A 9985-nucleotide genomic window follows, 5' to 3' on the forward strand; every position below is an offset into this window, starting at 1 on the left:
CTGGTGCAACGTATACTCAGGTGCGACTTATAGTGCGAAAAATACGGTATATTAATTAACATGAGTTAATGCATTAAGTTAATGCATTTTAAGACAGTAACTAATGTTTAAGTAACATTACAATAATTCATATAATTCCTTATTTAACATTTAGTAATATATCAATTAACATTAGTTTATGCATTAGTTAATGCATAACAGGACAGTAACTAATAGCGTAGTTTGGTAAAATTAAATATTAAAATTATATATATATATATATATATATATATATATATATATAATATATGTATATAGGCCTATACACTCACCGGCCACTTTATTAGGTACACCTGTCCAACTGCTCGTTAACACTTAATTTCTAATCAGCCAATCAGATGGCGGCAACTCAGTGCATTTAGGCATGTAGACAAGACAATCTTCTGCAGTTCAAACCGAGCATCAGTATGGGGAAGAAAGGTGATTTGAGTGACTTTGAAAGTGGCATGGTTGATGGTGCCAGAAGGGCTGGTCTGAGTATTTCAGAAACTGCTGATCTACTGGGATTTTCATGCACAACCATCTCTAGGGTTTACAGGTCCGAAAAAGAAAAAATATCCAATGAGCGGCAGTTCTGTGGCTGGAAATGCCTTGTTGATGCCAGAGTTCAGAGGAGAATGGCCAGGCTGGTTCGAGCTGATAGAAAGGCAACAGTGACTCAAATAACCACCCGTTACAACCAAGGTAGGCAGAAGAGCATCTCTGAACGCACAGTACGTCGAACTTTGAGGCAGATGGGCTACAGCGGCACGCGATAATATCTCGTTAAAGTCACGGCGTCTGTAATTCTGCTCTTGCGTGCTCTCGCCTCCAGATAGGGTTTTGCTGTTTAAAAAAAATTTTTTTTTTTCAAAATGTCCTCCTGTTTAAAATTTTTAAGCTTTCCAATGATGTATCACACAAGCATATCGGACAGTTTTGAAAGTTGGCCAAATTGGGGGTCTCAGTGCGGAACTTCAAGTCACCTGAGTGTTTTCCGCCATATACATTAGTGCATTAATAAATAGTTATTAATGTATGCTGGTACTAGTAAGTGATTGTTATTTTAAAATGAGAAACATTGCTCTGTGCTCTTGGGTGCTGCTAACCATATCTTAAGTATGGTATTATTTCACGTGAACGTACCTCATAAGTATTACTTAACCTTAATTATCCATTACTGAATGTTTTTTGCACCCTTATTGTAAACTGTAGCACGTGTCCCTGAATTAAGAAATTATAAACTCTTAAGTTCCCCCTCCTTCCCTTTATTAACCATTACTGAATGATTTTTAAACCCTTATTGTAAAGTGTAGCACATGTGTCCCTTAACTAAGGAATCACAAATGCTTAAGTTCACCCCCTTAACCTTTATAAACCATTACTGAATGCTTTTTAAAGTGTCCCTTAACTAAGAAATTATAAATGCTTAAGTTAACAAACCCTAACCGTAACGCTATATCGGACTACATGTATTTTTAAGGGTTAGTTACTGTCTGGTTATGCATTAACTAATGCTTTAACTCATGTTAATTAATATATTAATAAATGTTAGTTAAGCAATTATATGAATTATTGTAATGTTACTTAAACATTTGTTAGTCTAAAAATGCATTAAATAATGTTAATTAAGGGACCCTTAATTTAAAGTATTACCAAATCCATATGGGTGCCGCTTGGTTAAATTGAAACCAGTTTTTCCTGATTTTTTATTGAGGCAAAACTAGAGCTCGTATGATCGTGATTGGAGAAAATTCGACTTTGATTGCAGTGCTCAGCATGATTTCCTCAATTCACTGAAAACAGCCAATCAGTCGACTTGTCCAATTGTATCTGTCAGAGCATCGCAAGAAGGGGTGTCACTGTTACTTTTGTTCTTAAATTGTGTGCTAATAAATCGTGATTGGCCAACTAGCTTAACCTTTGCTAAGGACTTGTGCTTCAGAATCACTGGCCAACTAGCTAGCTTCAGTCCTCGTTGATGGGCGCGTGATTGAGGTGGTTACGGCGTGGACTTCACTATCAGTTGACGGGACACAGGGTTTGGGGACTATACGGAGAGGGCTTTTTATTCAAAAACTTAAAATTCAGATATTTTCAAAACCAAAGCTGCTAGTGACCTAAAACCAAAACAAACACCTCTCTTAGGCATATGTAAGTCTCCATGAGCAGCGACATCATAAAATTCAAAGTCGATTAATAATTTTTTCATACAAGTATAAGAAAACTTAAAATTGCTATAAAATTCTCAAATTTTACACTAGATGCACAAAAATCACCAATTGCAGATTTTCAGGACCAACAGCAATGTATAATATATCATTTAACCTTATATTGCCAAATGCATCACATTTGATACACCTAAAATTACATGATTTTGAGAGTAATTCCGAATTTTGACATTTCTTTTTGAAAAAAAATGATGGATGCAAGTCAACACATGCATCTGCAGGTTCCATGATAAAAAAAAAAAAAAAACAGGATTTAGCAAGGGTTATAGATATCAGAGCGCTTATTACACACATTCATTTTGACTTTTCTTTTTACAAATTGTAAAAAAGGTTTCATTAGGAGCTTATTTTTCAAATTTTGGGATTCTCTGATAATTGCCTAATGTTGCAGGTATTTATGGGTTAGGTTTTTGTTCAAAATAGCAACTTAAGACAAACAAAAGCAACATTTGCATTTTTATATATACAGTCACAACTTATTTAGGTTGAATTCCGCTATTGTGTAGAGATACAAAATCCAACATGGCAGCCGTCACGAAACAAAGAACTTTTTAAGTTGAAAATTCTTGCACATAAATGCTTAAATCGCGGAATTTCTACAGACATGAACATAAAACAGTCTAGATTCTTGGTTAAAAGCAAAAAACGGGCTGTTATCATTCATTTTACGTAAATATTTCAAGCCAAAGTTACAGAATTGTTATATCCAACATGGCTGCCTTCAGGAAACAAAGAGCTTTTTAAGTTGAAAATTCTTGCAAATAAATGCTTAAAACGCGGAATTTCTATAGATATGAATGTAAAACAGTCTAGATTCTTGGTTAAAAGCAAAAAAAGGGCAGTTATTGTTCATTTTACGTAAATATTTCAAGCCAAAGTTACTTTATTGTTTAATCCAATTTGGCGGCCGTCACGGAACAAAGAGCTTTTAAGTAGAAAATTCTTGCAAATAAATGATTATATCGAAGAATTTCTGTAGATATGAACGTAAAACAATCTAGACTCTCAGTTAAAAGAAAAAAAAACGAGCAGTTATCATTCATTTTATGTAAATATTTCAAACTAAAGTTAGGCTATCTTTTCCCATTCATTTCATTGTATTTACAGAGTTCCAAAGTGCATGCATGGTTCGAAAAATATAATAATTACCTTGAATCCTCAACCAAATCGCGCCTGCCTGCTCGTATGTAGTAAAATCTTCGTCCTATTTCCATCTAAATCTGGCGTTAGAACGCAGCGTGTTTGAGTTTATCACAGTGAACAGTGAATGCCACCTCAACGCTCTATAGGTCGGCCCCCTACGGGAAGGCGTGGCGCAAAGTCTGTGGGAGTTGTCTTGTCAACTGATGGTTGAGCCTATGGTTACGGTTACGAATAGGGTTGCCAAATCCGTATAAAAGAAAAACAAAATAAGGGACACCTAATTGGTGGAGCCGGCCAGCCCGATAACCGTGACTTGAATTTCTTTTTTCGTATTATTAGTGATTATTTCTTGATTTTTTTTTTTTTTTTTTTGTATTATTAGTGATTATTTGATTAACAATACAAAATATAATAATTTATAATCAGAATTAAGTACATTTTTGAGTGATATAAGATTATTGAAAATACAAAAAATACAATACGTTATGGACAATACAAATATATATTATACGGATTTATAATAATATATTATTACATTATACGTATATAATACCAAAAACAATACTAAAAATTAAGTAAGATTACTGAAAAACAATAATTATCAACAATTAATTTTCAATACAAAAAAATACCTAGAATAAAAATTATCTGTCCCACTGAATTTAAAACTGTATAATTTAACTCTTAAAGTCCTGCACATTTGGTTTGTGTGTGTGTGTACAAATTAAATTGACAGAACGCATAAATATGATACAATTATTGAAAATAAAGTACACAGAGAAGAAATAAAAACAAATTATCGTTTTGAACCTGCTTTCTATTCAAGTTTCACTATACACTCTTTGTGTTGTCGTCCGTTATCATCAGGGCAAGCTACAGTACCTCGACCAATGAGATGAGATTTCGTATTGGCATTGTTCCGTCAGCTCATTGGTCAACAAGCAGGATAGGCTGAGGAATGAGTTTACCTGCATATTCTCATAAAGCACCATACTAGTATTCGTTTATTCTACAAATAAAACACTTTTTGAGGTTTCGGGACATAGCGAATCCCTGGATAGCTCACTACGGGACACGTACTTTTGTTTCTGAATACGGGACAATTCCGTTTTTTAAGGGGGGGGAGGGGGGGTTGGCAACCCTAACTACAAGCCATCACCAGTGGCGCCCCCATCTAGCAAATCGCATACAGGTTCTTCTCGGCTATTGCCTGCTCCACTTCTGTTTAAACAACTGAACAAAATAACTGAGCATGGAGCCGGAAGACCGCTGCGACTTGGCATTATCCTCCGAAAATGACCCTACCGTTAGGAGGAAAAGTGGCGGGAAAGGGTGTGACAATAGCTAATCAGTCAACGTTATACATTAAATATGATAATAAAGTTGAACTACACTCTGGTTTCTTCAGTTTTCATTACAGATTTTTAAAAATCTATCAGTTAAAATCAGTGTTGTTAATAACGGCGATAGAATATAACGGCATTACTAACGGCGTTATTTTTTTCAGGAATGAGTAATTTAATTAATTACTTTTCTCATCTTGGCAACGCCGTTACCGTTACTGAGGCGGGAAAGGCGTGTGTTACTATGCGTTACTAAGTTGGTTGAATAAAAAAAGTCTGAGACTGACTCACGGAGACGAGAGAGCAGAGCAGGAGTGGGGGAAGACGCCGCTGCAAACGCGATGCTAGGTGGCTCCAATAATACCTGACTGTAGCCAACAAACTACGCCCACATGATATGGTAGATATCACATATTATAGAACTAGAATGCAAATGACAGACACGGCTGCATTGGCAACATGTTTTAAGGACTGCATGCGTTAGTAAACAGCCGCCATTTTAAAGCAGTTCTAAAAGTGTCTTAAAGTGTTCTAGTGTAGAAGTTGCCTAAAGCAGTAGTCCCCAATCTTTTTTTTCACGGACCGGCAATGTATAGCAAAATGGCAGTAAATATAAAATAACATGACAGGGCTAAAAGTGAACATTAAGTGCAGGGAAAATATTACTTACCATACGCTAAATCAACCTTTTTTAACAGCAGCCTCTCCTAAAACTTGACAGCAAATATCCTTGGTCGCTGACATAATGAATTCTTCTCCAGTCGTGAAAGGTTTCTTGGCTTTAGCAGTATGGTTCGCTTTCGATGCATTCGCTTTTGTTGCCTCGTTGCTAGCTTTTAGCCACATATTATGCAAAATGGACTTGGTTGTAGGCTCCTCTTGTGGCTCAGCAGGTGGCCTTTTCCCTGTAAAACGGCTGTCCAAAGACGTCAATGCCCGCAGCACACAGCCAACAGGAGCTAAAATGAATGTTTACAATGACTGACACTGGGCTGCCATAGGTGTGTAAACACTCCAGTAATGGCGGCCAACCACTAGAGGGCGGCTACTCGGATATGTCAGTAGAGTAGACAAGAATATTGATGTTTCAAGAGGTAGAGGCCATCGTTAACAAATTATTATTTCCCTGCGGCCCGGTAGCAAATCTGCCACGGACCGATACTGGTCCCCAACCTTGTGCATAGACTTCATAATGATATTGACGGGACAGAATCCCTAGACAATGCGCCACGCCTTCAAGTAGGAGGCCGTCCCTCACTCCGCTTCAGTCGGTCGCAGTTATTCTCAAATACATACAGCGATCCAATGCCGAATTTCGGTTGAAAAAGTACGAAAGCTGTACCGCAGACAAACAGGAAGGATTGTCTCAGGGGTGATTTGTTCGAGGATTCAGGGTAAGTATTATATTTTTTGTACCATGCATGCATTTTGAAACGTTGTTAAAAAAAAAATCAATGGGAGAAATTAACCGCTACGACATTGGCGTTATAATTCGCAATATTTACGTACAGTAAATGCTAACTGCCCTTTTTTTTTTTTTGCTTTTAACCAAGAATAGATACTGTTTTACATTCATATCTATAAGCAATTCAGGGATTTAAGCATTTATTCACAAGAATTTTCTACGTTAAAAGCTCTTTGTGCTGATAAGGCGGCGCCACAGTGGCTTAAAGACTAGAAGCACATTTGACATATTTACGTAAAATAAATGCAAACTGCCTGTTATTTTTTTTGTGCTTTTAACAAAGAATCAAGACTGTTTTATGTCATTATCTATAAATAATTCAGGGATTTAAGCATTTATTCACAATAATTTTCAACGTAAAAAGCTCTTTGTCTGTGTTTCAACTCGGTCAGCTTTGACAGAGATAGGCCCCCTATTAATCAGCCCCGCGCCCCAAGTCCCGTCAATGTATTATGAAGTCTATGCCTGCCAGGTTGGGGATTGCTGATCTAAGGGGCCCGATTTACGGGCGTAAAGTCAGTGTGATTGGGAGAGGGAATGGTCAAACAGAAACGTAAGATGTATGGCTGTCCCAAACGACGAATTTCCTCCCGATTAGTCAGCCGACTATTTTTACGATTAGTCGACTAATCTAATAATTTTTTTTTTTACTACCTTAATAATGAAATTTTTGTTCAACCTTATTAATTCACAAAAAACATTTTGGAACACCTAAATTCTTGATTAACATATAAATAAATAACATAAATACCAATAATAAATCCCAAACAATGAGCTCAAATGCTGCTGGCATTAACTAGTGCAAAAAAATGTAAACGGAAAAACTGTGACTTCACCTCTTTAACAGGAGTCAAAACAATTCTTACTCTTTTTGTCGTATGTCATTGTTTATATATTTATAAATGTTAAAATGAATTGCAATGTCCCGGATAACCATTTTCAGAATACTTTGTGTGAGTTCAGATGCTTTTTCTGGTGTGCATGCCGTATTTTTGGTGGATAGAGGGCACACTGAAATATTACCACAATTATTTTGAATGAAAGGCACACATACCCAAAGTAACAAAAATTAAATATATAGTCTTAATTTTATAGTATACTACTATATGTAAAACTTGATAATATTAAATAACTAACATTAGTGCAGTCATGGCTTACAGTAAGCAGGCCAGTGCTGTTTCCATATATATTTTTATTACATTATGTATATACTTGATATATGTATATATTTTCCCCAAGTGGGAGCTTCCGTGATCCTTATAAATTTAATAATAATTTAAAAAATATATATAATTATATTAATTATTTTATTAAATAAAAATGCACGTTGATACGACGCTGATAAAGGCAACTTCCATTTAAAAAATTTTTAGAAAGTTGTATGGACTTGCAATCCGCTAGCTTGTTGTTTCTTGTTGTCTTCGAAAATTACACTTGGGTGACGGCGCTTCAAGTGTTCGTTCATAGCAGACGTGCTACCGCGAGCTCAGCTTAGCAAAGAGTACACAAAGTGGCACCCTCCATATTTTCCTTGAAATAATTCCAGGCTCTGGCTATTCTGATCCGCTTTTTTGGCTTTATGCCGCTTTCACGTGTTACCAACTCTGCCCTTCGTCTGGGTTCGTCCAATTTTCTCCTCAGAAAGGCGGCAGGGTGCATAAAAACACAGTGAGGCGTCAGATGGCTCTTTATGGATACTTTTATTGACCAAAACAAAAACGTGGGGGATGAAGCCACTCTACTCAGCGCTACCCGCGCACTTTTCCAATGCACCGATCTCGCTCCCTCTCTCTCGCTTGCTCGCCCACTTTCTTCGTCTTTGCTCAATCTGACAACGCTGGTCACATTGAAACAACAACGGCCCCCTTGGGGGTGCCAGTAACAACCGCTTGTATCGCGAGCGCCCGCCATTCTAAACTTTATCTACATGCAATTTTTTTAAACCCGTCATTACCCGTCGATGGTATGTTTTGCCCGTCAACGCATTTACGTCATCGATGACGTTGACAACGTCAACTAGTCGGGACAGCTCTAGTAAGATGATGCATGGAGCTGTAATATAGTGTTTAAGTGTTGGACAATCATCTTGAGGGGCCTGTGAAAATGTGGAGGGACCCGCGAATATTTGTCCACTAGCAATCCTGCCATTGGACGATCCACTCATCGCACCTGGACCCTGTTCAGATTTGTTCCGCCACTGCCTCCAATAATGTCATAAAAACGTCTCTAAAGTGGGGAACACACAAAGTAATAATTAAACCAAATGAATATTTTTTTGTTTCTTCCAAAGAAGACAAAATGAAAGTAACCTAGTATCTTCAATGTCAATCTGTTCCACTTGGACCAAATATTGGATTTTGAAAAAAAATCTGGAGTGACGCATGATTCTTCTGGTCCAACATGACAGTTGGTCGGGCGGTGCGGTGGTCAAGCGGTTCGTCACCACACATGACAGCAACTGGTCCTTGACCCTTCGGTGACACGCCATCGATTCACCCGCTGTCAAATTCCCCACGGTACAGATATGAATATCATATATAATTTACAGTTTTAATCCTCCCTCAAGATTCATCAAAAGTTTGGCCCCGACCGCGGCGGCCATTGATCATGGCGTGAAGTCATCCTGTGAAGCCACCTGTTCCCAGACGAGTGAGGAGAGAACGTCCTTCATCCGGATCGTCCCGTTAGATGCCGCCACGTGAGTGCGGACGCGGCATACTGATGAGCGGAAACTATTAACAAAAGTGTTGCTTTTGTGATACGCAATGTAGTGCATTTGTTTGGTTGGCTCAGCGACTTATGCTTTTTTTCCCCCCAGCACTGACAGCACCGTTAATTCCGGACTATAGGGCGTTACTTTTCCCCCATATTCAGAATCCTGTGGCTTATAGTCCAGTGCAGCTTTTTTTTATTTGGGTTAATAGGTAACACTTTATTTGACAGCGGCGTCATAAAACTTAAGCTTATGACTAGGGCTGTCAAAATTATCGCGTTAACGGGCGGTAATTCATTATTTTAATTAATCACGTTAAAATATTTGACGCAATTAACGCACATGCCCCGCTCAGACAGATTTAAATGACAGTACAGTGAAATGCCCACTTGTTAATTGTGTTTTGTGGAGTTTTGCTGCCCTCTGCTGGTGCTTGGGTGCGACTGACTTTATAGGCTTCAGCACCCATGAGCATTGTGTAAGTAATTCTTGATATCAACAATGGCGGGCTACTAGTTTATTTTTTGATTGAAAATTTTACAAATTTTATTAAAACGAAAACATTGAGAGGTTTTAATATAAAATTTCTATAACTTGTACTAACATTTATCTTTTAAGCACTACAAGTCTTTCTATCCATGGATCGCTTTAACAGAATGTTAATAATGTTAATGCCATCTTGTTGATTTATTGTTATAATGAACAAATACAGTCCTTATGTACCAAGTGTTGAATATATATATATATATATATATATATATATATATACGTCTTGTGTCTTATCTTTCCATTCCAACAATAATTTACAGAAAAACATGGCATATTTTATATTGTTTGAATTGCGATTAACTACAATTAATTAATTATTAAGCTGTAATTAACTCGATTAAAAATTTTAATCGTTTGACAGCCCTACTTATGACAGATGTCATTAAGTGTCACCTGGAAAATTTTGTCACTAACCCCATTTGTGCCATGCTCGGATCTTTTAAATCCATTCAAAAGTTACATAATTTGACACAAAATGACATCTGTCATAAGCAGTCATTAATGTTCATGGCAGTGTCATGTC

The sequence above is a fragment of the Corythoichthys intestinalis genome, chromosome 14 (genome assembly GCF_030265065.1).
Source record: "Corythoichthys intestinalis isolate RoL2023-P3 chromosome 14, ASM3026506v1, whole genome shotgun sequence".
In the NCBI taxonomy this organism is placed as follows: Eukaryota; Metazoa; Chordata; class Actinopteri; order Syngnathiformes; family Syngnathidae; genus Corythoichthys; species Corythoichthys intestinalis.